The sequence below is a fragment of the Antennarius striatus genome, chromosome 1 (genome assembly GCF_040054535.1).
Source record: "Antennarius striatus isolate MH-2024 chromosome 1, ASM4005453v1, whole genome shotgun sequence".
Classification (NCBI taxonomy): Eukaryota; Metazoa; Chordata; class Actinopteri; order Lophiiformes; family Antennariidae; genus Antennarius; species Antennarius striatus.
In genome coordinates this window covers 12,558,724-12,584,797 of record NC_090776.1, presented here as the reverse complement: position 1 = coordinate 12,584,797, position 26,074 = coordinate 12,558,724, and the positions used below count along the sequence as shown (strand labels likewise).

The 26,074-nt window shown below is 41.0% G+C and overlaps 1 protein-coding gene across 3 annotated transcripts in view; it reads left to right on the top strand.

The window, feature by feature from the left end:
• The window catches only part of ankrd11 (ankyrin repeat domain 11), a 105,429-nt gene that overhangs the window by 8,555 nt on the left and 70,800 nt on the right, over nucleotides 1-26,074 (top strand). For 2 of the 3 annotated variants that reach the window (XM_068329511.1, XM_068329332.1), the window contains exon 2: nucleotides 18,356-18,438. The gene's annotated coding sequence lies outside the window, so the exon portion shown is untranslated. Of the gene's footprint in view, nucleotides 1-18,355; nucleotides 18,439-21,248; nucleotides 21,296-26,074 lie in introns of all 3 variants that reach the window. The other variant, XM_068329417.1, reaches the window with a different exon arrangement.

Sequence of the window (26,074 nt, the reverse complement as noted above, 5' to 3'; positions counted from 1 at the left end):
TCTAGGATAACCTCAATGTCCTCAGAGGTGTGAGTGAGAGAATCATGTTCAGACTAGCAATAGTGCTGCATTGGAGAAAAATAAAAACGCAGTTCCCATTTTAATTAGACCAAAGCATTGACAGTAAAAAAAAAAAGACATATAGAACTGGATGGTGTGCTAGTATTTTCTTGTCTTTATCATGCCCCCTTCATAATAGCCATAATGTCCATCTGCAAGAGGTCTGATGGCATGTGTGTCTATCCGCATCCACGGTTGATTTTCTCTCCCATCGATGCCTTTGTTGCATTGAATATTACAATCATACCATGCTCAAGTCATGTACCTGTTGTTGTCCTTAAATCATGCATCAGTTGCAGAAATCAGTATTTTCCCACCAGCAACAGTTTTTGTCCCCAGATGTAGAGAGTAGAGTAGAAGTTTATCCAGTTTAGGAACATTTTCTGAGAACTGATGATTGAATTCAACTTCGGAACTAACTCATAATTATTTATGTTTGACCATGGGCAGACGTAGATAACGTTTTTCATGAATACTTTTGCTTGTGTCATAAAGGCATAGTTGGAGTAACATGAAGATCAAAAATAGTCAAAATTTGAAACATTGAGTCACCTGCGCTAATGCTAAGATTGTCATTTGGCAAACAAGCCATTGATCATAGAGCAGTATGTTACTTTTGCGTATTTTTATCACAGGCTTAAACTTTTGTCTTCATAATTTTAAAGTAAACTGCACAATTGTGTGCAATTTCATTGCATCAAATGTATTTTTTAAAACTATATCTTTTGCACAAAGATTTTGTTTAGTCTTTTTAATTTGGTACTGTCCCTGAGATGCTGAGTTTTGAACTGCCAGGCAGGAGGCCTAGAGGAAGACCAAAGAGGAGGTTTTTGGGTGTAATGAGGGAAGACATGAAGGTAGTTGGTGTGAGAGAAGAGGATTCAAAGGACAGGGCTAGATGGAGGAAATTGATTCGCTGTGGCGACCCCTGAAGGGAAAAGCCGAAAGGAAAAGAAGACTGTCCCTGAGACAGAACCGGAGTTTTTTCTCACAAATCTAGTATTTAATAATTGGCCTGAAAATAATAACAAAAATGACTGTATTAAATACATTAAAAATGACGTGTTTTTCTCTCCTCGAAGAATTTTTAAAATTACATACTTTTGAGAATATCTTTACTAAGCCAATTTTAAAGCAGGGAAAAATAAAATGGCTCAACTTTGGTGCAGGGGTAGGAATTGGAGCTGATGTTTAACCGTTGCAGTCAGCACCGAGTGGAAAATCCCATCATCTCTAGTCAGCCTGCACAGGGACTTTACCTCCTGAAGATTTGGCTGCACAGCATTTCTTAAAGCGACAGGCAGTCAGTTCTGTTTTTTGGCCCTTTTCCGTTGAGACTTTTACATCCACATCGTGTCTCTGAGCTTTGTTGCGAAACCATTTGCACAACAGCGATGTATTTGCTTTGCTTAGAAAGAAGTCAGAAAGAACGAGAGATGAAAATACTATAACCACAAAAATGGAAGACAGCTGAAGTTGGCCCCGAGCTACTGATAATCATTCCAACATTTTGTTGTTTTTCTGCCAAAGCTTGGAGTAGTGACAGACCTGTGATTGGGCTACAAGAGTCAACCAGACTCTAATCTTAATAATCCTTTAGATTCCAGGAACTTCCTCCTTAAAAGTATAGTGACTTGTTTTTGTCACCATCTGTATTTTTGTGAGGGTGTGTGTGCTCATGTCACTCATACTCCCTGCAGTGGATCTTTTTATAGAAACAGCAGCCAGCAGTGTTATCTCTGGCGTGGATGTAGGGCAGTCTTTTATTCTTAACTCACAATCACTGCTCACTGTAGCTTCTCTGAAAGTACAGTCCCCCCCCCCCCCCAAAAAAAAAAAAATTAAGCTGTTTGAGGATCATGTGATGTTTTACCATACAAGTAATATTTAAAAAAAAAATTATTTGCAAAAAATTTGGGTTTACTACGTTTTTATTTTCCTTCTTGCACAGCGTGCTGTCAGCTGTAGATAGAATCTCGCTTCCTGCGAGTTTTGTTGTAACACGTTTGGTATCTTGTCAAATCTTATTTTGAACTTGTGTTCACATTGTGGTAATTTTAACATGCAAGACTTTGGCCATTAAACCCTCAGACACACCAAAACAACATTGAAGAAGGAACTGAGACTGACTGTTGCGTAACGTCACATAGCCTGAAACGGGTCCGATAGCCCTGAACATTGAAACCAGACAAAGAGTAAAAAAGCCAAACACTTGTTATCCAGATTATACTGAGAAACTAGTTCTATCAAATGTTTTTGTGTTTTCCGCAACGTACATTTGTTCAATGATGGAAGTGTTGTTGATCATGGAGCCCTTAGCTTTTAAAGGATACATCTGAATGAACATGTCACTGTTAAGATAATATGATCGAGTGAAGCATTTTTTGCCTCTCTCTCCTTCTGTTCTCATACACTGATTCACTTTTCGCTGAGTAACTTGAGGGATTCTCTCAGCCAATGAGGGTTGATTTGTGCTAGTGGTGTGGTACGCACCTCAAAAAGGAATGCAGCATTTAAAGGCAGCCTGACATTGGCTGATGCCCATTATTGGCCTGGTGTTTTTGGGCACTTAGGTTCGTAATAGTCTCATGCTCACAAGACAATAAGGTATAAACAAGGTGCACATAGTCTGCCCTGAGCATTTTATTTCTCAACACATCTGTCAGAGGTTGTACTTTGGTTCATACCTCATTGATTATTAGGTTGAACATTTTGAAAATGTTGAGTACCTGAATTTAAAGCTATTCTAATATGAATGTGCATTAATGCTGTGCTTAATTTGTCCAGTTTGATTGAAATGGGCTTGCAGGTCCGTCAAACTTAAAATAATGAGTATGGTCAGTAGTCCTTGGACTGCCTGCCAGCCCTGCATAATTTACGATGATTTATCCAAGCGTCATTGTGGCAACACACACACTTCACATTGCTGATTGCACAAACACACACATGCTCATTGTACTTGTGCGCACTGTGTCCCTCTCTTAAAATTTGCCTCGGACAGATTAGATTGTCTGCTGATCTCTGGTGCGCCGTTGGGCTGCTCCCTCGTGAACTTGGCTTTACGTCTCCCCATGTACTGTCTTTCTAAACATGTCTGTTCTCTCTCCTCTACTTTGTATCTGGTACCATTTCCTTTCCGTCTCCACATTTCGCTGCACCGGTATGTTTCTACACTGCAAGCGTACCTTTCGCCTTCACTCCCTGACAGTCTCCTCCCCCATCTCCATCTTTTTTGCAGCAGCCCTGGTTCCTGAGGAAGCACTGCTAGCAGGAAACTAAGGGCGTTGCACTTGACCGTTTGCCTTGTTTCCTCCTTCAACAAAAGTCACTGTAAATCATGCACACACTCCGGCAAGCTTCTGTTTTCCCTTTATCGTCTGCACTTAATGCGTGAAGTAACATAGGCTTTAAAAAAAAATAATTCCTGTGCCTTTTCTGTTGTAAACAAAATAGTTGTGCCTGGGGGTGGAACTAATTTTACCAGTATTCTGATCTGAAAGCTTCGAGGATTCAGTCATTACCATGGATTTCATAGTCTAAATCAATATTCATATGTTTTAGGTGATAAAGGAGATGCTGCTTAGGTTGCACAGGAAGAGGCATAAGACTGACATAGTGCAAGATATGGAGCTCCTTTTATTGCTTTTAATATGTAAACCCACGCACATGAAAACAAATGCATGCACCCATGAGAGTGTTTCTCTAAGCTCTTACTGCTCTGTGTGCACAAATGCAGTCAAGTCCGTGATGACTTGCAGCGATCGGATGAAAGTTAATCTGAGTCTGCACGTAGACATAAATCATCCATCCTCCACCCACACAAACAAATCATTTCCTCCCATTTATAGACCTTCTCCTATTCCTCCAATACACTTCTATTATGCAGAGCTTAGAAAACCTTCCAGGTGAATTTTTTAATGTTGGTTTGATATGCGTGTTTTTAACGCTTTACATGAAGCAAATGATCTTGAAGGTTCGGAGAGAAAGGAACATTTTGCTGAACTGCGACTCTTCAGAGCAAACCCACCAATCGGCTCCATTTTGTAATCTTACTACACTGCTCCGTAATACAGCCACTGCCTTCCTGGTGTCTTTGTGTAAATGCCATCTTTTTGACTTCGTGCAAAAATATTTATAGTCGGTATTTTCATTAAATTACGTTGTCTGGTGTCTTGTATTTCTTTTCCCTTGTTTGCACATGGCTGCAGTAGTTGTCAGTCGCTTTTCATCTGTGAAATCAAAGCCCTTTGCAGCAGTCCTGTGTGTGACGTCTTTCCCCTCCAAGGAGTGATAGAAAGAAATAATGACATTCACATCACTCCTCGTACCATTAATAATAAGCTTCAATTTGTGAGTAGTAACTCGAGTATACTCATAGTGGTATATTTTGGTCTGTGGCACGTCTTCAGCGTGAGGATTACCCTAATGAAGATGTGTGGGCTACTTGCTGTAAAAGTCATCAATTGATTCCAGTTCCAGTCCAAAATTTAGTTTGAGTCAAATGGAATGTATAGTTGTTTATGGCAAAATCCTGGCTGAATAAATTCATGTGAAGAAATAGATATTTTGTATGGACACAAATAACTAACGTTTAAACCAATCAAAGCAGAACTGGGATAGCCTACACAGAACGAAGCCCACAAAGCAATACTGTCATTGTAGTTTCATACCATCAGTATACTATAGCATTTAAGGGACAGAGAGAAAATCTGTCTTGCATGTTGATATGATTGGCCTTCAGAGAAATTACTGAAACTAATAGAAAGGAGTATCTAAATTTGGGGGCTCCAACCTCTGAAGGAACCTTGAAATGGCTCCTCATCAGGGGGACAGTAGCATCACGTCACAAACTGGATTAGTAATGCTGAGTACTGTAGCTTCTGTTAGGAAGCTAGTCTGTATGAGTGCATATGAACTACAAGGGGACACACATTGTGGATTGACCCTCTCTTTGGGATGAGATATGATAGCGGAGAAATTTCTAATTGTATTAGCTGTACTTTAAGAGTCATGGAATATGCATGGATAGATATGAGTTTCACGTCCTTGTGTGGAATGGTAGAGCAGCTATATCCACTGTAGCTGGATGCATCATTAAGTATGTGTGAAGACAATATGTGTCAGCTGGAGATATTTATTAAATGCCTGCGTTTTAACTGGCTGAGAATCGTGTTGATGAACGGATGGCCGCAGGCATTCAGAGCCAACTCAGTTGATGTGCTCTGTGGTGTTAAAGCATGTGCGGGTGTTAATGTCCATAATGTACCATGTGCCGTTACTCCTCCATTTCCAATATTCTTACAGCACTGTCTTTCCCTGCAACCATGGTAACAGAGAATGACAAATGGCAGAACTGTGGAAATGCTCAGGTTCTGTGTGTGAGTGATAGAGATATCAATGAATAGGCTGGCTGGCATTTGCTTACTCAAAAATGTCTTCTTCTTTTTTTTTAAATAGAGTACTACATTTGCAAAATGTTGGAATGAAACATTGCTTTTCAAATACAATCGGCAGTTCTCACTGTGTTTAGTCTTTTTTTCCCACATTTGTCAAACTGGAGACTGATGTGCCACACAGTAGTCCTCATTATGCCCATCCACTAGCTAGCACAGACCTGGAATCATATTAGTGAGAGTCTGTGCTCTTTTATGCACAAAAAATACCTAAAACAAATTGTGAATGTGCTCATTTCCATGAAATAGGTTTCAGGGAGACTGTTTCAGGGAGACTGGTATGATTGCGCTCCGTTCAGTATGCATTTAATTTGTAGGATTTTGCTGAGGCTGAGACTGTATCCACATCAACGCATCCAGGAGCTACGAAGCGGGAGAAAAACATATTGTCTCAAGTCTAATTTAAACATTTTCATACTCGTTTTAAGTAGTGGAAAGAGTGTGGTTGAAAAGGTCACCACAACTGTTTCTTAAGCCTCCAGTGGGCCCAGACCAGACAGGCCCCGGTTGATTCTTGCCCCTGGCCCCATCGTTATTTAGAGGAAATCCCACATGTAACATATGGTTTTAGGCACATTAATATGTTGGAGATGAGATCTGAGACAATTGCCGAGACCTTTGCCTTGAAAATGCACAAATGAAAAATATAAAAAATAAAAGTCCTGTCTGTAAGTTAAGGGTAACAATCCCTGCTTTTTTTTTTTTCAGTTAGTTTGCATTCAGGAAGAAATATTTCTCTTTTTACATTGTAAATTTGAAATATTGCATGGAAAAAATGCCTGAAATCAGCAAAAGAAATCATTTATAATATGCAAGTTTAAATATAAAGTAACAGACTGGGCCCACAGACTGGGCTGTGGGCCCAGTCTGTGTTGACCATTACACTCCACAACAACTATTCAGTAGAATTGGTATATTATCTCAGCTGGCAGATTTATTTATTTATTTAAAAAAAAAATTTTTTAAATTGACATTGGTTTGTCATTGGAACAATGATTAGAAAGAAATTGTTTTATTAATCAATCAGAGTGAGTAGTTTAACACCGTTTTCTAACACTCTCTTAAGTTGCAAGGGGCAGTGCTATTATTTTTGGTATTTTGCATAATAAAAAATTTAAAAAGTGATAGCATGACAGCATATTAATTGATATGGCTTATTTGTCAATGTAGTCACTCTGGCACTGGTTGCAGTAACCACATGGCAGCCTGTGTAAAAAGACTCCAAACTTGTTTTATGTGAAGTGATAGGACCGGCTCAATACAGAGAAGTTTACCGCGAGATAACACATTTGACAAAGCAGTTCCTGCCCCTTTTTCAGCATGCCGTGAGTCTAGTTTTGCTGGTTTAATACATGACTGTAAACCAGTTTGTAGTTCTGGGAGATTGCAATACAGGCAATCCTCAACATACGAACATTCGAGTTATGGACATTCGTTGATATGACCAAACGCGTGCCGCCATATCTGACTGACATAACGGCCTCAGTAGTGTTCGTATGTTAAGGACTACTTGTATTTATATTCAATTTCATCCTGCCTGCAAAGTTCTCTCAAAATGTCTGTACCCTCCTAATTATCCATACAAACACAATTCTTCCTCAAACATTGGTGTTGGTTTAATGGATATCCAACGAAAACGTAAAGTTAATCTAGTAATTTCCAATGTTCAACTGCAATTCCATCATATTTGGCAGGAAAGTTGCTAAAACACGTTATGTTAGCAGTTTTATTGCATCTAGCTTAATAATCATTGACCGTTTGCCTTTTGAGATACAGTAATGATAGATCGCTGTTGGATGAGAACAGTAGTTAGCATTTATTCACTCTTATTTGTGCTCTTTGACATAAGAATGCTGGGCTTGCGCTAGCTATTCGCCACTTCGCCATAGGCAAAGTAAATTCCAGACTGGCTACAAGGTTTTTAGACTGTGTAGCCACAGTTTTGTTCTTATTTTTACGAAAAAAAGGCTAAAACTTACAACTTTTTCGCTCGCTAGCAGCGCTCGCTATGTCCGCTAGGCTATTTCTGCTAGCAAGCAGCGCTAGTGCCGCTACTTCCGATAGCGAGTGGCGCTAGTGCCGCTACTTCCGCTAGCGATTGGCGTTAGCGCCGCTTCTTCCGCTAGCGGCCGCTACCTCCGCTAGTGAGCGGCACTAGCGAAAATAGCGCCGCTATATCGATCGAAAGAATCCAGTGTTTTATAGTAGAGTTTGTGTTAAAGTCCTCATTAATAAACAAATGGTGAATGCTGACAGGGGGGAGGAGTGGTGACAGACTGATCAGAAGGTAAATGAAAGATATTATCAATACTTGTTTGTAGTCTTAGACTTTTGTTCCCTGCGACCAGCAGGAATAACTAGCAATGCCTGTAAATGTGTATTCTCCTTGCTTGCTATTTTTCAGGCCTTATTTAAATTGAAATGAAAAATCATGTTATTGAATTAAAAAAAAACAACTAAACTAAACTATGGCATACCAATGGTGTTGGTGGTGGTCAAAGTTAAAATGTCTTCTAGTCCAAGTTTTACTTGGACTAGAAACTTACAAGTAAACATTGAGTAGTATTTTGTATGACTGTAGTGAATGCAAGTTTTCAATTGTTGAATCTCACATTTATACCTGTATAAAGTAGGACAGAAATAAAGATAGTTAAGCTTGAACTGTTGACTTTAGTGTATTTTTGTAGGTAAACCTAACAGAAGATTTTGCCCTCAGAATGCAGGAAAACAACCCCATTTTCTAAAAAAATTTCCCCGGGGGAGGCCCCCCGATCCCCCCCACAACGTGCGTTGGTCGTTCGCACGCTGCGCCAATGTCTTGGACACAGCGTGTGGCTTTTTGTGGCCTACTCTATTCTTTTACACTGAGCCACAGTGGCTTAGTCATACTAGCTCTTAGTGCAAGCCCAGGAATGGCCCCTGTTTCATTCATGTGCAACCCCCAGCACTAAAGGTTGATTGTTAGCTCACTGTCAAAGTATAGTTCTAAGACACTTGTTTCTACTGGGAACAAGTCTTATAAGATAGTAACTGAAAAGAATCGTGTAGGGTTTATCATTTGTCTTATTCTGTCTGTTCGATCAAGTACAGTGAACCCTCGTGCATTCGCACATCACAGCTTGGGACTTCACCTCATTGCGGATTTTTGGTAGGCAGTCACGTGATACTGTACACGCATTCTGTTGGCTGACAGCATCCGGAAGTGCGCTCGGTTCCTTGAGTCTGAGTTACTTGAAACACAAAAGTGCTACAGTCGATAAGAGTGTGGGAAAAGGTAGTACAGATAAAAGGTGGTTGAATATCAGTATTGGGAGGGTCATAAACGTTTATATTACCATAAATAATAAGAGAACGATAAACTATTTATATTGCGGAATTCATTAATCAGGTGTGGTTCCTGGAATGCATTACCCGCAAAGAACGAGGGCGCTCTGTAATTTTCAAAATCACTGCCAGTGCGCGACTGGCTTTGCTGTCATAGATGGCCTGAATGTTAAATTCAGGTACATTAGACAAAGCCCTGAATGTTATGGGCAAGTAACATTTAAAGCCCATAGAAAATGTAGAAGCACTGCAAATCCAATCTGAAGTTGCCTTCAGTTTCATAGGCTGTATAATGAGAACACATGCATGTATTCAGGTTGAGGCCAGTATTTGAAAAGACATCTTTTGAATATGAAGATTTTTTTCCCCAGTCCTAAGTGCTTGTTACCTTGACAACAGCAGAAGATTTGTAGAAAGTGGAGCCGAGCGAGCGAGTGAGGTGAGCTCGCCGCGGCATAGCAGTACCGAACAAACAAGTGCTGTCGCTAACTGTGTCACGAGTGCTGCTGCTGTCTTCTCATTGCAGTCCTCCCTCCCTCTATCCCTCCCTCCATCCTCTCACTCTGCCTTGATTTAATATCAGGATTCTATTTAGCATGTTCCCTGTCCCATCCCAATCATTTCACACTCCCCCTTTTTATCTTTTTTTTTCTTAACTTACTGCTCCCTCTTTAAAAACCCTTCATATCCTCTATCCTCCTTTTGTTCATTACCTCCCATCCTTGTTGTTGTTGTTTTTTGTCTCACACTGATGCTTTACCTTGAACTAGTTTGTTTGGTAGGTGGTTTCAGATGCAGCTACTGTTTATGTAATTTGCTTGACATGGAGAATATCTGTGCTATGGTCCATCCCTGCAAAAGCCAGGCTTTATCAATAATGTAGATGTTTTTGAAGAGGAGAGGTGTGGCAAGCATCTCCCTCTGGCCCATCTCCTGTCTCCCCTCAGCTGTCACCCCGCACTCTCCAGTCTCAAGTTTCCCTTCCAGAGATGGAGCATTGGTGACCAGATGACTGAATCTAATTAGTGAAGATATTACAATAACCTGGGATACCTGATGCTTTCACATACTGCAGGCCAAACCCAGGCTTTTGTGTAGAGCTGCTGTTACTTCCTATTGTTTGTTTGGGTTATTGCCCAGACTACATGTAGGGATGGTTCATCACTGAAGCCTCTGTAGTATTCATCACTAGGGGCCACCCCCCCGATGATATAGGTACTTCTCCTTCAATCACGCTAATAAAGGTTTTTCCCCTACTGACAAGGAAGTATAAGATTACATTTATCCATCCGAACATCCATATGTAACACTTTTGTCATGATGGGTGTCAATTCTGCTTGCATCTGCTCAAAAAGCATTGAAAAGAATTTAATCAAGTGGATTCTTCTGTGCTTGCGTCAATTTGATTGGCTGCTACTGCGACTTGTCTCATGACGTTCTCATTGCGTTGCATGCCAAGCTGCCTATGTTTTAATATTCACTGCATTTTGTGTTAATCACAAGTCGTTCAACACTGAACATACGTTTTGCCAATGCAGTGTGCCCTTGCACATTTGCGCGTCAATGATCTCGACTTCACTTCAGCGCAGATTTTTGGTAGTTGGTCACGTGATACCATATGCGCATTCTATTGGCTGACGGCATCCAGAAGTGCGCTCGGTTCCGTGAGTCTTGGACTTACGTGAGACACAAAAGGGCTTTAAACAGTTGATAAGTGTGGGAAAAGGTAATACAGACAGAAGGTGGTTTAATATCAGTATGGGGAGGGTTCATAAATGTTTAAATTATGGTAAATAATAAAATTGTTGCTCTATTGCGGAATTAGTTACTCATTTGTGGTTCTTGGAACGCAAAGGACGAGGGTGCACTGTATTCTGAAACAACCTTTCTCATTGTCTGCTTACTGTGGCCTGTTTATGAACTCTACGCAATTAAGCTGGTCTGTGAATTACGTTAGAGATGATCTACTGTGCTGCAAAGCCTGTGGGGTGAGTGTGAATTAGTGTCCCTGCATGATGTGCACAAGGCCACACTTTATGAAATCAGACAGAGGTCGACGTTGTTGTTTAGGTCGCTTTGGAGCTGGCTGTGATCTTTCCTCTGATAGGACAGCCAGACACAGGACTCACTGGAGTTGTGGTACGCCAGCGTGTCTGTGCTATGTTCCTTTTTTCCTATATACAAGCAGCAGCGGTGATACAGGTTAGTGGAAATGAAGGCTGTGTCTGTAATCAGATGCCGCTTGATAGAGAAACAGAACAAAAGGTTCCTGTGTCCTGAAGCCAGCATTAGAGCCTCTGCCTCCTCTTTAATCCCACACTACCCAGGAGAGTATTCCCTTCTTTGCACAGTCGCACAAATTGTGCCACTGGTGACAGTTTGTGTGTTCTAACAAGGGCTGCAGCAGTGGTTGGTTTCACGGTATGCCATGGTTATAAAATTTGTTCTTGACATTTAATTATTGCCGTTATTAATATGAAGCAAGAATCTCTGATGCTCTCTCTGTTCCCCCTCAATTGCCTGGCAGACAGCGCAATGAGAGCCGCTGACACAGGCAAAGGGAAAATGGCAGAGAAGCAAGATAGATATGGCTGGTCTCCACCCCCCCTTCCCATCAAAGAGAAAGTAAAGTCTGCTTTGGATAGTCGACAAAACCAACCAGGATTTTGACCTCAAGGACGAATGCAATGTAAGAAAGTGTTGCTAGAGGAAGGAACACATAGAACTACTTTACCCGTCTTCATGATCATCCCTCTGAGAAGAAAAAAGTGTGTTCCATTTGTTGTTTGTACAAGTTTGCACCCAAAAACATGGAAATGTTATGTATTTAATCCAGCTGTTGTTGAGCCTGTTCACTCATAGCTATTTGTTAAATCAGCTCAATTCTTGCTTATCTCATCGCGAAGGGTAATGCTATTGAAATCTGGTAGTTTCCTGGCTTTGTGGCTAGCAATAGCACGTTTCTCCTTTACTTTCTCCAGTTGTGCTTTGCTCAGTGTGTCAATGAAATTAGTCATTCCTTTTGTTGATAATGTAAACCTTTAGATCCTTCACAGTCCCTGGTAGTTGGTGCAGACTGGCCTGGTGTACTTCCTTCCAGTAATTTGTGCAGTCAATTTACAGGGAGGGTGTAACTTTGTCTTAGTTCTAAGTAAAAACCCATGGTTCACCATAAACCGGTTCACATTTTGAACAGGTTCTGCTCGCTCCGTGACACACCCACAGAGAAACCAACACTGGATAGTGGCAGTTCTATTTTTGGAAATATTACGTTATTGACACCAGCTAACTCATGCAGTTAAATATATTCCTGGAGCTGATGTTCACTCCAATTTAGAAACTGCTTCAAGTGTAACTGTCAAACATTGTGGCAGTGCTTACATAATCGTTGATTTGGCAATTTCCAGTCTTTACGTCTGTAGGAGCCATGAATGAATTTATAGGTATTTTGTATTATGAGATATGATGATGGTTTGAATATTGTATTTTTTTGTCTGTGATGTTGTTTTGTTATTTCATTGACGGAATAACTAGGTCTATTAGATGTGGGCGTGAACATTAGTATAGGTTAAATGGGGCACCTTCTCACCTGTGTGGAGGAGAGAGGGTGAGCGGGGTTGCCGTATTTTTGTTGACCGCCACAACACGCAAAACCCAAGCACCGCAAAACGCAACACATTACGCAACGTTTTTATCCCTACGACTTTGTGATCACTTATGAGTTTGTGAACAGTTTTTATCTGGGCTTATGCTAGCCATTCGCCACTTCGCCATCGGCGAAATAAATTCCAGATTGGCTACAAGGTTTTTAGACTGTGTAGCCACAGTGGCGTTCTTATTTTTACAGAAACAAGCTTAAACTTACAACTTTTTCGCTTGCTACTTCCGCTTGTGTGCGGCGCTAACGCCACTACTTCCGCATGCCGACGGAAATAGCCTAAGTGACCAGAACGCTCCCGATAATTAAATATGCACTCGGGTCATGACCTCCTCTCGTCCATTGAAAAACAAAAATAGTGGGTTTTTTTACAAGCTGAACCTGCGAATTGGTGTACGACAAGGTGAGGACGATCGATCGAAAGAATCCAGTGTTTTATAGTAGAGTTTGTGTTAAAGTCCTCATTAATAAACAAATGGTGAATGCTGAGAGGGGGGAGGAGTGGTGACAGACGGTAAATGAAAGATATTATCAATACTTGTTTGTAGTCTTAGACTTTTGTTCCCTATGACCGGCAGGAATAACCAGCGATGCATGTCAATGTGTATTCACCTCGCTTGCTATTTTTTATGCCTTTTTAAATTGAAATGAAAAATCATGTTATTGAATTAAAAACAACTATGGCATACCAATGAGGTTGGTGGTGGTCAAAGTTAAAATGTCTTCTAGTCCAAGTAAAACTTGGACTAGAAAGTTACAAGTAAACATTGAGTAGTATTTTGTATGACTGTAGTGAATGCAAGTTTTCAATTGTTGAATCTCACATCTATACCTGCATAAAGTAGGATAGAAATAAAGATAGTTAAGCTTGAACTGTTGACTTTAGTGTATTTTTGTAGGTAAACTGAACAGAAGATTTTACCCTCAGAATGCAGGACAACAACCCCATTTTCTCAAATTTCCCGGGGAAACCCCCCGGACCCCCCACCGCGACGAGCGTTGGTCATCTGCGCACTGCGCCACTGTCTTGGACACAGAGTGTGGCTTTTTGTGGCTTACTCAATTCTTTTACACTGAGCCACAGTGGCTTAGTCATACTACCTCCTAGTGCAAGCCCAGTTCATGAGCTGATTATTCTTTTTTCGTTAATAAAGGATTAAACTTATTTTTATGTATCGTGATGATTTTTACCTGGAAGCGCGTCTGACAAAGGAAGGCCCCGTCGTCAGCCTCTCAGCGATTATTGGTTTGGAAGTCGCTGCAACATCACTGCATTTACTTGAATTTTTCAAATGGAACTTGTGTCTATCAGTTAGGGTTTTATCTCTGTATTGGTGCCCTACATTGCTTTTGCACAATGTGATAGTTCTTGGTTTTTCATACAATTAAGTGTACGTCATATTCTCAGAAAATACAAACATGGCTGATCCTCATTTTTCTGTCGCATAACTCAGACAGCTGGCGTTATTGTGCTGACCTGTGAACATCCCAGAAATTCTTTCTCTCATAATAATAATAATAATGAAAATATTTAAGTAGCACTAAAATGTATTGAATTTAGTCAAGTGTAACTTAGAGCCTGCTTAGAGGAGCCTTTGTCAGACATTCATGGTGAGAGAGAAGAATTTGGCGTGCTGTTTAGTTCCTCTTGTAGTTTACTGTTGAAAATAAGCTTTGAACCTGGCTGATATACACTACCTCATTTGTTCTGTGCAAATTGGTTAATTTGGCACTATGTAACTGTAAGTAAGCATATCTGTGTTGAAACTTGTGGAGCACAAGTCACGGCATATGTAGTTAACTGTGGCAGTTCTGTCTGTCCACAGAGGTGTTGCTGTCTGTTCACTAATTACCAGGTGTCTTTACTCTTGTTGGGTTGCAGGTAAATGTAACAGGATATCAGGAATAGGTGAACATCAGACATCCACTGAAGAACAGCTTTATCTGTGCAGGGCTCGAAATTAACTTTTTTTCTTGGTAGCACTGGTGCTCCCAAATTTAGAAGTTAGTAGCATCAGTAAAGACTTTAGGAGCACCTACCCAAAAGCAAGGCAGTGACAGAACGATAGAGACCGCTCCGTCCATCTCCGTTCCGCGTGCCTCTCTCCCTTACCCACCCAGGAGAGCAGCTGCGCTCTCATTGTTTCCTGGCAGGACCGCGGTCCTGCTCAGACTGTTTTGCGCACATTCTCCGGCAGGTCCACACTCACGTGTCCGCATCAAACAAACTGTCGCGGTAGTGCGTTCGAGGGTGCACACTCGGCGCCTACACGTTTTCCCCACATCCACACAAAACTGTATGAGACACGCTCACCTGAAGATGCTGCGTTGGTCCGCCTCCGGGTCAGGGGCCAAACCGAGGCACTACCTAGGTGTGGCTTGAATAGCGCATTGTGGCGTGCTGTCAGGCCAGCCCAGTACCTGGACTGAACCATTTCGGTTATTATTGGATTGTTTTGTATTTTAAAACATCACTAAAAGATGTTTTATGTTGCCCCAGACTCCACCATGCCTTTAGTGAACATTCGTTTGCATTTTTCTTGGTTATTTTGCTCTCAGCTCGGACTTCAGGGCATAATTCTGCGCAAAAGATCTGTGCTTTGTTTCATAGTGGCACTTCATGTTACCACTTTTAAATCATGCTACGTGTTCAGACCATATGAGGTAAAATGGTTTGAACTGCTTGACGAAGAAATAAATATAAATTTTGTCCACTCATTGTTAACCAGCGGTTTTCCTCGTTAACCTCCCTTTGGAGCTATGCTGTCTCCCTTCTTCTGTACTCCGCAGTAGCGGTAAACTCACAGCGGTAGCGGCAGCAAGCCGTCTCATTTCCTGGTACACTGACAGCGCAGGGTATACAAATGATCTAATTGGCTGAACTGAGTGGCACTATTACCATATTAACTGGAGGAGCAGCGCCCGCCATCTGTAGCAACAAACTGCAAGTAAAAATGCGCCAAGAAAATCTACTCTCGTGAATTTATCATGGAGTGGTCACGGGTCCGGACAGAACCATCGGTCCGCCATTTGGTGACTCCTGCTCTATAGAGAGACAGAGAGAGAGAAAGAGCGGAAAACAAGGGGCACCAGATTTTTTTCCATATATATTCCCCAAATATAATTAATAGTCGCAAAGATAAAAATTAGGGCGCATATGCGACCAAAGTGGTCGCAATTTTGAGCCCTGCTATGGTGTACCAGTGGTGTTGTTGGTGGTCAAAGTTAAAATGTCTTCTAGTCCAAGTAAAACTTACAGTCACACAAAATATTACTCAATGATTACTTGTATCTTCACATAGTGAATGCAGGTTTTCAATTGTTGAATCTCACATTTATACGTGCATAAAGTAGGATAGAAATAAAGATAGTTAAGCTTGAACTATTGACTTAAGTGTGTTTTTGTAGGTAAACTGAACAGAAAGTTTTTGCCCTAAGAATGAACCACAATGCAGGAAAACAACCCCATTTTCTAAAAAAATTCCCGGGGGAGACTCCCCGGACCCCCCTGTGGTGGGGTGTCCACCCCACAACACCCCACGCCGAGCATGGTTTTACACCACCCAAGCAATTGAAAACTTGCATTCACTATGTGTATATACAGTCATACAAAATATTACTCAATGTTTACCTGTAATTCTTACTTGCTATTATAGCAAGCCGCTGTCTTGGACACAGTATGTGGCTTTTTGTGGCTTACTCAATTCTTTTACACTGAGCCACAGTGGCTTAGTCATACTACCTTCTAGTGCAAGCCCATGTTCTAAAATAACGTCTTATGTACAGCATTTAAACATCCACTGTTCAAAGAGCATGCAACAAGGGGTGAATACCTACCACCCCTTCCCAGCGTTGCCTCAGAATGTTCCATTTTCATGTATAATTTTCAAATTGTCTGCACTGCAGCTTATCTGATTGCTCAATTTGGTCCCTGACTGCTAACTTTTTTTCTGTAATTCTGCGGCTTGCCTGCTAGCTGGTCTTTATGTTTGAAAATGGTCAAACATAGCATAGCTGCGCTTTTGTACAAATGTCTGCCAAATCTGTGTCACTTGACAGTATTTCTAGGTGATAAACAATAGGGATTTGTTTACTGTCTCCAAAGCTCTGTTGGGAGAATTTTGTTCTGCTTCCTAGCTGGATTATTACAATCCGTCAATCCTTTGCCTACCACTGGGAAAGCCCCACAGGTTCCTCACAAGTATAAATACAACTAAGCATCCTCCTCCTCACTATTTCAGCCAACCCAGTGCAGTCTTGCCTAAGAGTCTCCGATGTGCCCACCTACCACCCTGCCTGCACTCCCAGCCTTTGTATTTTCGAAATCCGCCACACAGGTTTTATTTGGTAGTGTCCCACAGCAGACACTACCAACATTTTACATGATACAGTTGTACATGTATGTATATCATGGGTCAAAACACACTACCAGGACATCGAGTAGTTTTTTGAGGTTAAACCTTGTCAACATGGTATGGGATAACATCAATGGTACTGAATCTTCTTATGATGTGTTGGAAATAAATTAATGTGACAAATTTGGGTTCAGCTTTAGGATCGGGTCCCATCATTGCTGGAATGTCACCGGTTTAGACAAACACTGGGCCTCTGTTAAGAACACTGAATGTCTTGCCTCCTAAATCCTTATAAATCCTTGCCTCATAGTTGGGAAGGGAATGGGGGAAGGGCAAACAGCCAAGAAAGTTGGAAACATGAGCTGGGTTGAGATATTTAGCTTTAGCCGGTTACCTTGTCGCATGATTCTTTGGTGACTTCAGCTTATCTTGTAATTGTTGTTGATTGCATGGCTACAAGCCTGAGTTTGATTGACTTGATTGACTTATATGGGAATGCTTGGCCTTGGAATAGACAATCCGAGTGCCAATCTAGTTCCACAATGATTTTAGAAAAGGTCCTATCTCGAGGAAAGCCCCTTGTAATTTCACCACTTAATATAACCAAGTTATATTAAGTCTTTTTTGTGTAATCTCCCTGACAATCCAACCAACAAAGGGACACTTCTGAAAGCATACTATTCAGTTGTGTGGTACAAGAAAAGCCCAACTCTGTTGCTGGATGGGTCACTACAAAACCCATCAAGTTGTGACCAAGTGACTTTAAAATATCCATACAGGAATGAAGTATGAAGCTTTGCATCTTACATTTTGTAGATGGGTCTCTAGGACTCAATGGGAATTCTCCAGATGGACTTCAGTTGTTATTGAATTAAAAATGTAGAATCAGATCGATTCCGAAGAATTTATTGCTGTAAATACAGCTTTGGTCACTCCTTATTGTTAAATAGGCTGAATCTAATTTTATTGGATTTATATTTTGTATGTAGAAGGTACACCTGGTACCATATGTCATGTACTGTATTTGCATGCTTGCATGCAAAACTATTTACTGTTAAGCTAAAAAAAAGTGAAGTAAAAATGACTGTAGCTCAACTGATAATTAGCGGAGCAGGACTAGTTCTGGATAAGGATAAGACAAAACTTCAAGTAAGCAATACGTCATGATCACATTAGAGCTCAAGGACAGGACACAGAGCTGGGTTATTTTGGATGAAGACGAGGTTTAGAATGTCCAGCAGATTTTCCCAGTATGGATTTTTAGTTCTTATGGCAGTAAAAATGCACCTTTGTGTGGTTTTAAAGGACCAAAATTCCCTGCTGCACATTAGTGCCCTGTATCCTGTTCCTTCATAGTCGTTTCTCGGCTTGCCAGAGAACCGTACCCGAGAGGAGAAACATGACCCTTTGCATCCACCCCAATACCTGTCCATCATAAGGAATGTGAAACTGCTTGTGCTGCCCCAGTAATTAATGTTGGGTTTTGTTTTCACCTTGTTTTTCAGGATTCTGTAGTGGACTCTGCAGCAGCAGGTGTTTTTCTAGTTGGATTTTAGCCCACCGACATTCTCCCACAGCAATGGAATCGGTATGTTGACAAAGAATATGACTGTCAAGCTTTGTCCTTTTTTTTTTTTTATTATACTTTTTTGATGTTTGTGCTGGTACTCTGCATAGTATCTCTGCTGGGATGCATGGATCGTGGGGGGGGGGGGGGGTCCTCTGTAACAGAAGAAATATTATCCTTATGTCTTAACACATTATGAATGCTACTTGGGGGAAATGTTGCTTAGGTCATTGAATACCAGTAGAGTGCTGATGATTTGTTCTTTTGTCTGACATACTTGGAATTTTCTTTAGCTTAGTGAATGACATTGTGACAATGGGACATCAGTCAGTCTAAACACCCATTAAAAAAACAAAGCAGTTCACTGTGTGGTGTTTTGTTCTTTTTTTAAACCAAGGTGAAAAATGTCTGTCTGCTCCAGTGCACTTTTAGTCATACGTGCTTCTAAACATTAGGCTGTAGCCTTATAGTCAGGCGGGCTGACGTCTGTGTATGCTGGAGGTGCTTGAGCCAACAGGCAAGAATGAAAATGCAACAGCATTGAAGTCTATCCACTGGAATGCGTGCATTAAGGAAAGAGATTAGGGCATGCTTAACCTCTGTTTTCCTGTCCCTGTGTATGGGTATGTGTGTGTGTGTCTGTATGTGTGTTGGATACTGAAAAGTAGGTCACCGTTTCAGCGTTGCAGAAATAGCATGTGTACAACATTTATTTCTTCACACCAAGCAAACTATTGGCTATCCATGCAAGTCCAAGCTTGATGAAAGACTTGCACATTTTGCTGAACAAATACATTGCCTTGCTTTTACATAAATTTCACAATCCAGGATTGTTTCTTTTTCGAGAATCAACGATCCTCAACAGGAATCACAACAGCACACATTTTGAATTTAAGGAGAATATTGTGAAATTGTAAACAACTATCCCATCACCAATTGCTTATTTGAATGTAAAGTCATAAATGTTTACAGGAAAAATCTGGGCAAACTCACCCAGAAATGTCTTGATTTCATGGTTCAGGCTTTGTCTTCTAGAGACAACTGTTAATTGTTGACTTACACAGCAAAAATCTGAGAATAGGAAGGAAAATGCTCTCACTTAAACTCTGCTCAGTCGACTCATTTGATGACTATGATGTTGAATTGTGCATTGAACATCACAACAGAAGTGTGTTCATTCAGCTGTTGGCATGAAATTCTACACCTCTTCTTCTAAAAACACTGAAATCGGATATTTATGAAGGATTCAATTCACGTCTGCACCCCCCCCCCCTTTTTTTTAGATGTAATCTCCAGATTGGCAACGATATAGCCAAAGTCAGCTAACCATCTGGAGTCATACCACCTCGGTAGACTGCAGCTGGTCCTTATAGAAACCAAATATTCATGTCAGTTCATGTGTCTGAGGTGACACAAACCAGCCATTGCCTCCAACTATTTTTTTCTCTACCAAGCAGTCCTATTTTCAGATCCTTCTGTCCGAAACCAACTGCTAACGAGTCGTAATCACAGAGTACTTAGTGCAGATGCACGTGTTAACTGTAAAGGTCCATCTCTGGGTACTGATTTCATCTCTGTGAAGAACAAGCAGGAAGAAGGCAAGGCTAACAGTAGTTGAACCGCTGTCTTCTGCACAAATTCATCACTCTACCTCCTTCTCACTCTTGTACTCTCCTCTCATCCACCCTTCCGTGTCGTGTGGCGGTGCACCAGCATGTGCTGCTGCTGTTTACCTCTCCAGACTGACTCCATCTACTTAGTGTAGCTGGAAACCAAGGAAACTGATCACAAAGCTTAGGAGTGCCAGGAGTGGAGTACGTGCTGCGTTCCTGTGGGGGCTGGACAGGCACGCACGCACGGACGCACGCACGCACACACACACACACCAACTCTGCCACTGCTCCCACCTTCCCATGTGATGCCAGTCACATGGTTTCCAGGCAAGCAGCTAAGTAAGTTACAATCAGACTTTCATTTTTAACAGCTTTTAATCCTCCTCCTGGTCTCCGTGGTTAGTGAGAATTTGTGAACAGCGGTATGGTTTCACGCCAAAAGAGTACTACAGATGCAGTATTTGCTTTGAGGATGTTGATAGAGAAGCACAGAGAAGGCCAAACAGAGCTGCATTGTGTTTTTGTAGATCTGGAGAAAGCTTATGACACGGTGCCCAGAGAGGAACTGTGGTATTGTATGAGTAACTCTGGAGTGGCAGAGAAGTATGTTAGAATGGTGCAGGACATGTATGAGGACTGTAAGACAGTGGTGAGGTGTGCTGTAGATTATTATTATTATTCTCCCCACTGTTTCTAAAGTGAGAGATCATTAGGCCCATTATTGCACAATCTATTCTGTGTTAACAGGAGCCTATATAATTAAACTTGATATCTATATGTCTATAAAGACTACGCCTTTTCTTTCTTTTTTTTTTCATATTCTGGGAATTGGGGTGCGTCAGCTAAGTCGGGAGGTAGAAGTGTGTGTGCGGACTGTTTGGGAACCGCTGCTTTAGGCTAACCTGATTACGTTGGGGGTCTTTTCTCTCTCCGTTTGCTTCTTTCTTTTACATTTCTTTGATATGTGTCGTTACTGTACAATTTGATCTATAAATGACATTATGAAATAACATATGTTGAAAAAAGGTAGTTTTCAAGCGTCTTGGAAGGGATTAAGACCATCTACCTGTACATAATTTGTAATGGGAAAAATATTTGGACTTCGAACAAATTGCTATTTGAACAGCCTTCCGGAACGAATTGTGGTTGGAAACCGAGGTAGTAGTGTATCTGTATTACCTTGTCCCACACTCTATCGACTGTATTTTTGTCTCTCAGGTCCAAGACTCGTGACACGTGACTGCCTACCAAAAATCTGCAATGAGGTGAAGTTGTGAGCGTTGATGTGCGTATACGCAAGGGTGCACTGTACATTCTGTGATCTGTTGCAGAGCAGAAGCTGTTGCATAATACATTTTTACAGCATTTCTGCATAAAGAGGGTCTACACAAGGCCAGAGCATTTGCTGCTACTTTAGATATCCAGTATAAAACCATGACCGCAAATGTCTCTGTAGAACACTGTGTTGTTACAAATGTTGGTTTGTTTCGTTTGTTTTTCATCATTGTACAGTTTTGAAAAAATGTCTTATTCTTTTCCTTTCGGCCTTTCCGGTTGCCACATGGAATTACTTGCCTCCATATAACCCTTTCTTCTGCATCCTCTTCTCTCACACTAACTACCTTCATGTCCTCTTTCACTACATCCTTAAACCTTCTCTTTGGTCTTCCTCTAGGCCTCCCGCCTAGCAGTTCAAAACTCAGCATCCTTCTACCAATATACTCACTATCTCTCCTCTGGACATGTCCAAACCATCTCAGTCTGGCCTCTCTGAGTTTATCTCCAAAACCTCTAACATGTGCTGTCCCTCTGATGTACTCATTCCTGATCTTATCTATCCTGGTCACTCCCAAAGAGAACCTCAGCATCTTCATCTCTGCTACCTCCAGCTCTGCCTCCTGTCTTTTCCTCAGTTACACTGTCTCTAGGCCAAACAACATCATTGGTTTCACCACAGTTTTGTACACCTTTCCTTATCTACACATGGGGAACATAGCAAAATATTCTACAATGGCCACAAATTTTAATTTAATTTAATTTTAAAATTTTTTAAATGCCCTGCAGACTTGAAACAGACAGAATTTCTATATTGAGATACAAATAAAAATTTGTTGTCGGAATTTTTTATTTCGCCACAGACACCTTCCTATTGATTTTAAATCCCTCCCCCCTTCACATGCTAAACAATGACATTTGTAATGGAATACGGTTGGTCTCTTAAGTGTGTATATGCACCAAATTACGTATGTTTTGATATATTGATTTAAAAAAAATAATTGATGGAGGAATATTACGCTCACATAGATGTTTCCACATCCACAAAAATCTTAGATGTGCAGATCTTATGGTTCTTCTGCTTTCCCTTACCCAGAGCGAGTACTCTTCTGCCTTCATTTTTACATTCAGTGTTTGGTGGTAACTCGGATTACTTCTATAGATTTTCTGTATCATAGCAACCACATGTCCTTGGATGAGAAAATGCAGTTCCTCCAGTGGGCAGTGAAACACTTTCAGCTGGATGTTTTCTGATAGGAAAGAGATCTGTTGTGGTCACTGCTCTTGTATGCGTAGTTTAGCAGTTGCGTGTGTGGAGCTGATGCTGTTTACCTAGGCCTGAGTTGAACTATGACCTTATGTGCCTGTACTTTAATATATCCAGTAATTAGATTTCTGTATGAAATTGCCATCTCTTTTGTATGCTACGGCTGTGCAGATGTCATTCTGTTATCCTTCAGCTGCGAACCGAGAGGGGAGTTGTCTGCGTATTGAGTTTGGTGCAGATGAAATGCAAAAATTCTTGTTATCACACCTTCTCCACTCCTTCTCTTAAAGCTCCCCTTCTGTCTCCTCCTCCTCCTCTAAAGCAGGGCTTGTTCCTCAGTGGGGATTTGTGTGTGCAGCAGCTCTGAACAGGGAAGTGGGCCCTGCCAGTCACATTACATAATTCGCCCCCGCTAGTGCGGCTCGGCCTGGCCCGGCTGGAGAGTCGACTATAGATGCTTTGTTTTCCCAGCCTTTCCTTCTTCCACCCCTCTGCTGCTCCTCCTCCTCCCCCTAGGGCAGCCTGCATACTGATGCCGTATAGAAGGAGTCTTTTTGCAGGGAACAGGCAAGGTACTGTGGTATGGAGTCCGACGAAGTCTCCTATTAGCAAGCTGAATGGTAGAGAACTCACTCACATCTTAGCACAGGAATTTTGAGGTCTACCATAGGTCGTACAGTTTTTAGGGCGGTGGGAAGCATTGAAATGCAGTGCTATGTGTTGCTGCCTAACCAGGAGTGTGACATCAACATTAAAGTAGGAGAAAGAAGGTGCTTTTTCATTTCTATTCGGCCTTGATTTTTTTCTGTATTTTTGCATGATTTCTGAAAGGTTGACAAGGCGGTTCAGTACCACCAGGAATGGGCACAGTAAAATCAGACTTTAAGCATGATGAGACAAACATCCACAGATAAGACAAAAGAAGAATAAAGCAAAGCGAAATAGGAAAAAAAACCCTCTATCCACATCTTTTGCTGCTTTCACTCCCCTGCTATCTTATCATAACCTATCCACCGTTGCCGTTTTTGTTGTCGACACTATTGAGCCTTTAAAGTGCATTTAAAACGCTACATCAAATTGCACAAGGTTGACATGCTGTGGAATGGTTTGTAAGCATTCTCTAATTCCATCTTTCTCTGCCATTGTCCTCTTCTTTTTGAACAAACACATAAGCACTCTTCCTAACCTGGCAGGCTGCCATTGTATTTATGGTGGGAGTTGGAGGCCAATGTGCTCTGAGGAATCAAGGTTCAGACCAGTTAGTGCTTTTTGTGAGGGGAAGTAGCTTGTAGGCTTGAGAGTGATGATAAATAGCAGGGTAAGGCACCGTTGATGTACGACACCTTGCAGTCAAAAAATTCCTAAATTTGTTTTTTTTCTGCATTTCATTGTCTGAGGAGTTGGGAATGCTACCACTGAGACAGCCAAGCAAAGAAATGAGAAAGATAGGAAATATCACTGATAAGTGCAAGGCACTGATTGTTAGCAGTTTCCACAGATGTGTTTACATTTACTGTGATTCGCAAAAAAAGTATTAAAAACAAAAAAAAATCTGTGATCTTTATAAGCATGTCTATAACCACAGTAGAATCATGTAAAGTGAACTTTTGGTCTCTTGGACTGATGGCCATTAACAAAGTGCTGCACAAGTTCATGGAGTTCATTTGAATTAGGGCATTGTAGTTCAGTGATCGGGAAAAAAAAACTAAGACAATCTCTTCCGTCTCAGTTTGAAAATGGCCTACTGGTTATTTTCCGACTTGAAGTAACCCATTAATGTCCTCATGTGCCATGATGTCACCTGGAGCTGCAGTTGAGTGTTTTGTCAAACATCACCTAATGGTTGTCACATGAGAAACCATTCATCTAATCAGCATTGCCATCTGTTGTGTGTGTGTGTGTGTGTGTGCGTGTGCGTGTCTGTCTGTCTGTCTCTCTGTCTGTCATATGTGTCTGTCTGTCGTATGTATCTGTATAAAATGGTAAGCTTTAGCTGTGATGTTTCTGAGTTTTGTAATATGCTTCAATACAAATACTATCCATTAAAAAACCTACATGAAAAAGTGTTAGTTGACCTTGAAAAATGCTTGAACTTTCTTTCTGTTAAAAATGAAATAAGCAAGTGCAGTTTAAAACATTTTTTACAGCAATTTTTATTTCCAGCATTTAATAAAAAAAACAATTGCCAGACGGAGAAAACAATACTGCAAAAGTTACTTTGTGAAATGTCGGCCGTTCTTGCAGTCTAAATATAAATACAAATTATCTGGTTAAACAAATGTGACAGAATAGTTGACTATTGAGTCTAGTACCCCAGCACAACCACCAGTGCAGGATGTTGGTTTGCTTTCATCCAGACTCTTTACTCTCTCACTGGGAGGTCACAGTTGCTTTTCAATCACTGTTTTCCACAAGCTTAAATACATGTTAATACACGCACACACAAACAGGATCTGTACCTGATGTTTAGCCTGCTTTAGACTCTTGCCTCTTTATAATGTTGGTGGTCTATGTGACTTAGTATGTATTCTGCCATCTGTTTGTTCCGCCATTGTCTGAAACTGTGTATTTAAGCAACAAACCCGTTTCATGCCTTGATGCTGTTCTATTCTTGTCATTTTAATTCATTTTAATCATCACTTCTCAACATACACAGCAGGTCTTACTCATGTTTCTAAAGGTCACGTTGCTATATTTTCTGTTAATCGGAAATAAAATGCAGGTTTGCAGTTGATATCAGTATTTGTTTCAGGTGATAATACGCCATTTAATTACCAAGTAAAAGTTGGGTCATAAAGTAGCTGAAACCATTTTATCTATTAGCATAGACTAATCTGAAATGTGCATTACTAATAGTGGGTACAGACATGTTCATTTTTGAAATTCATCTTTAAAAGAATATTTTTTGCACCGTGTACTTCTACTTTCAGCATAAGATTTGAGTGCTTCTTCCACGTTTGCTTTGCTGTCACCTTTGATTATTGCTTTGTCCATATGTTTCTGATGTAAACAGAGACATGTCCACAATCAGGGACTGTTGGAATATGTGTACTCTTGGATTCATCTCCGCCATTGGACATGGGTTTGAGTTTTCCTTCAGTGTATCAGCCAGGAGCCAAATTCCCATCAAAGCGTAGCTGCTACACCAAAGGCTCTGTTTAGACGTGAAGGCTAATTTTAGAGCTGCTAGGTGGGTGGAGGATAAGATAACAGTGAAGGAGCCCTCCCTCCTTGCACGTTTGGGTTTTGTTTGTCCATCTTGTAATCCTCATCCAGCCACATCCACCCACCTGCATCCAGCCCTTTTATCCATTCAGTGTGTGCAGTGCAGTATGTTGGTGGTTGTTGATATATAAATACAAATCTCATTTGTTTTTACCTGCTCTCAGTCGATCATTTCTAGGTGAGAATCCAAAAAATAAACAGAAAGCTTATGCATTCAATATCTGGTTGTAATGTCAAATTATGCATGTAACCAAAAACCTGACTATGCAGATGAACT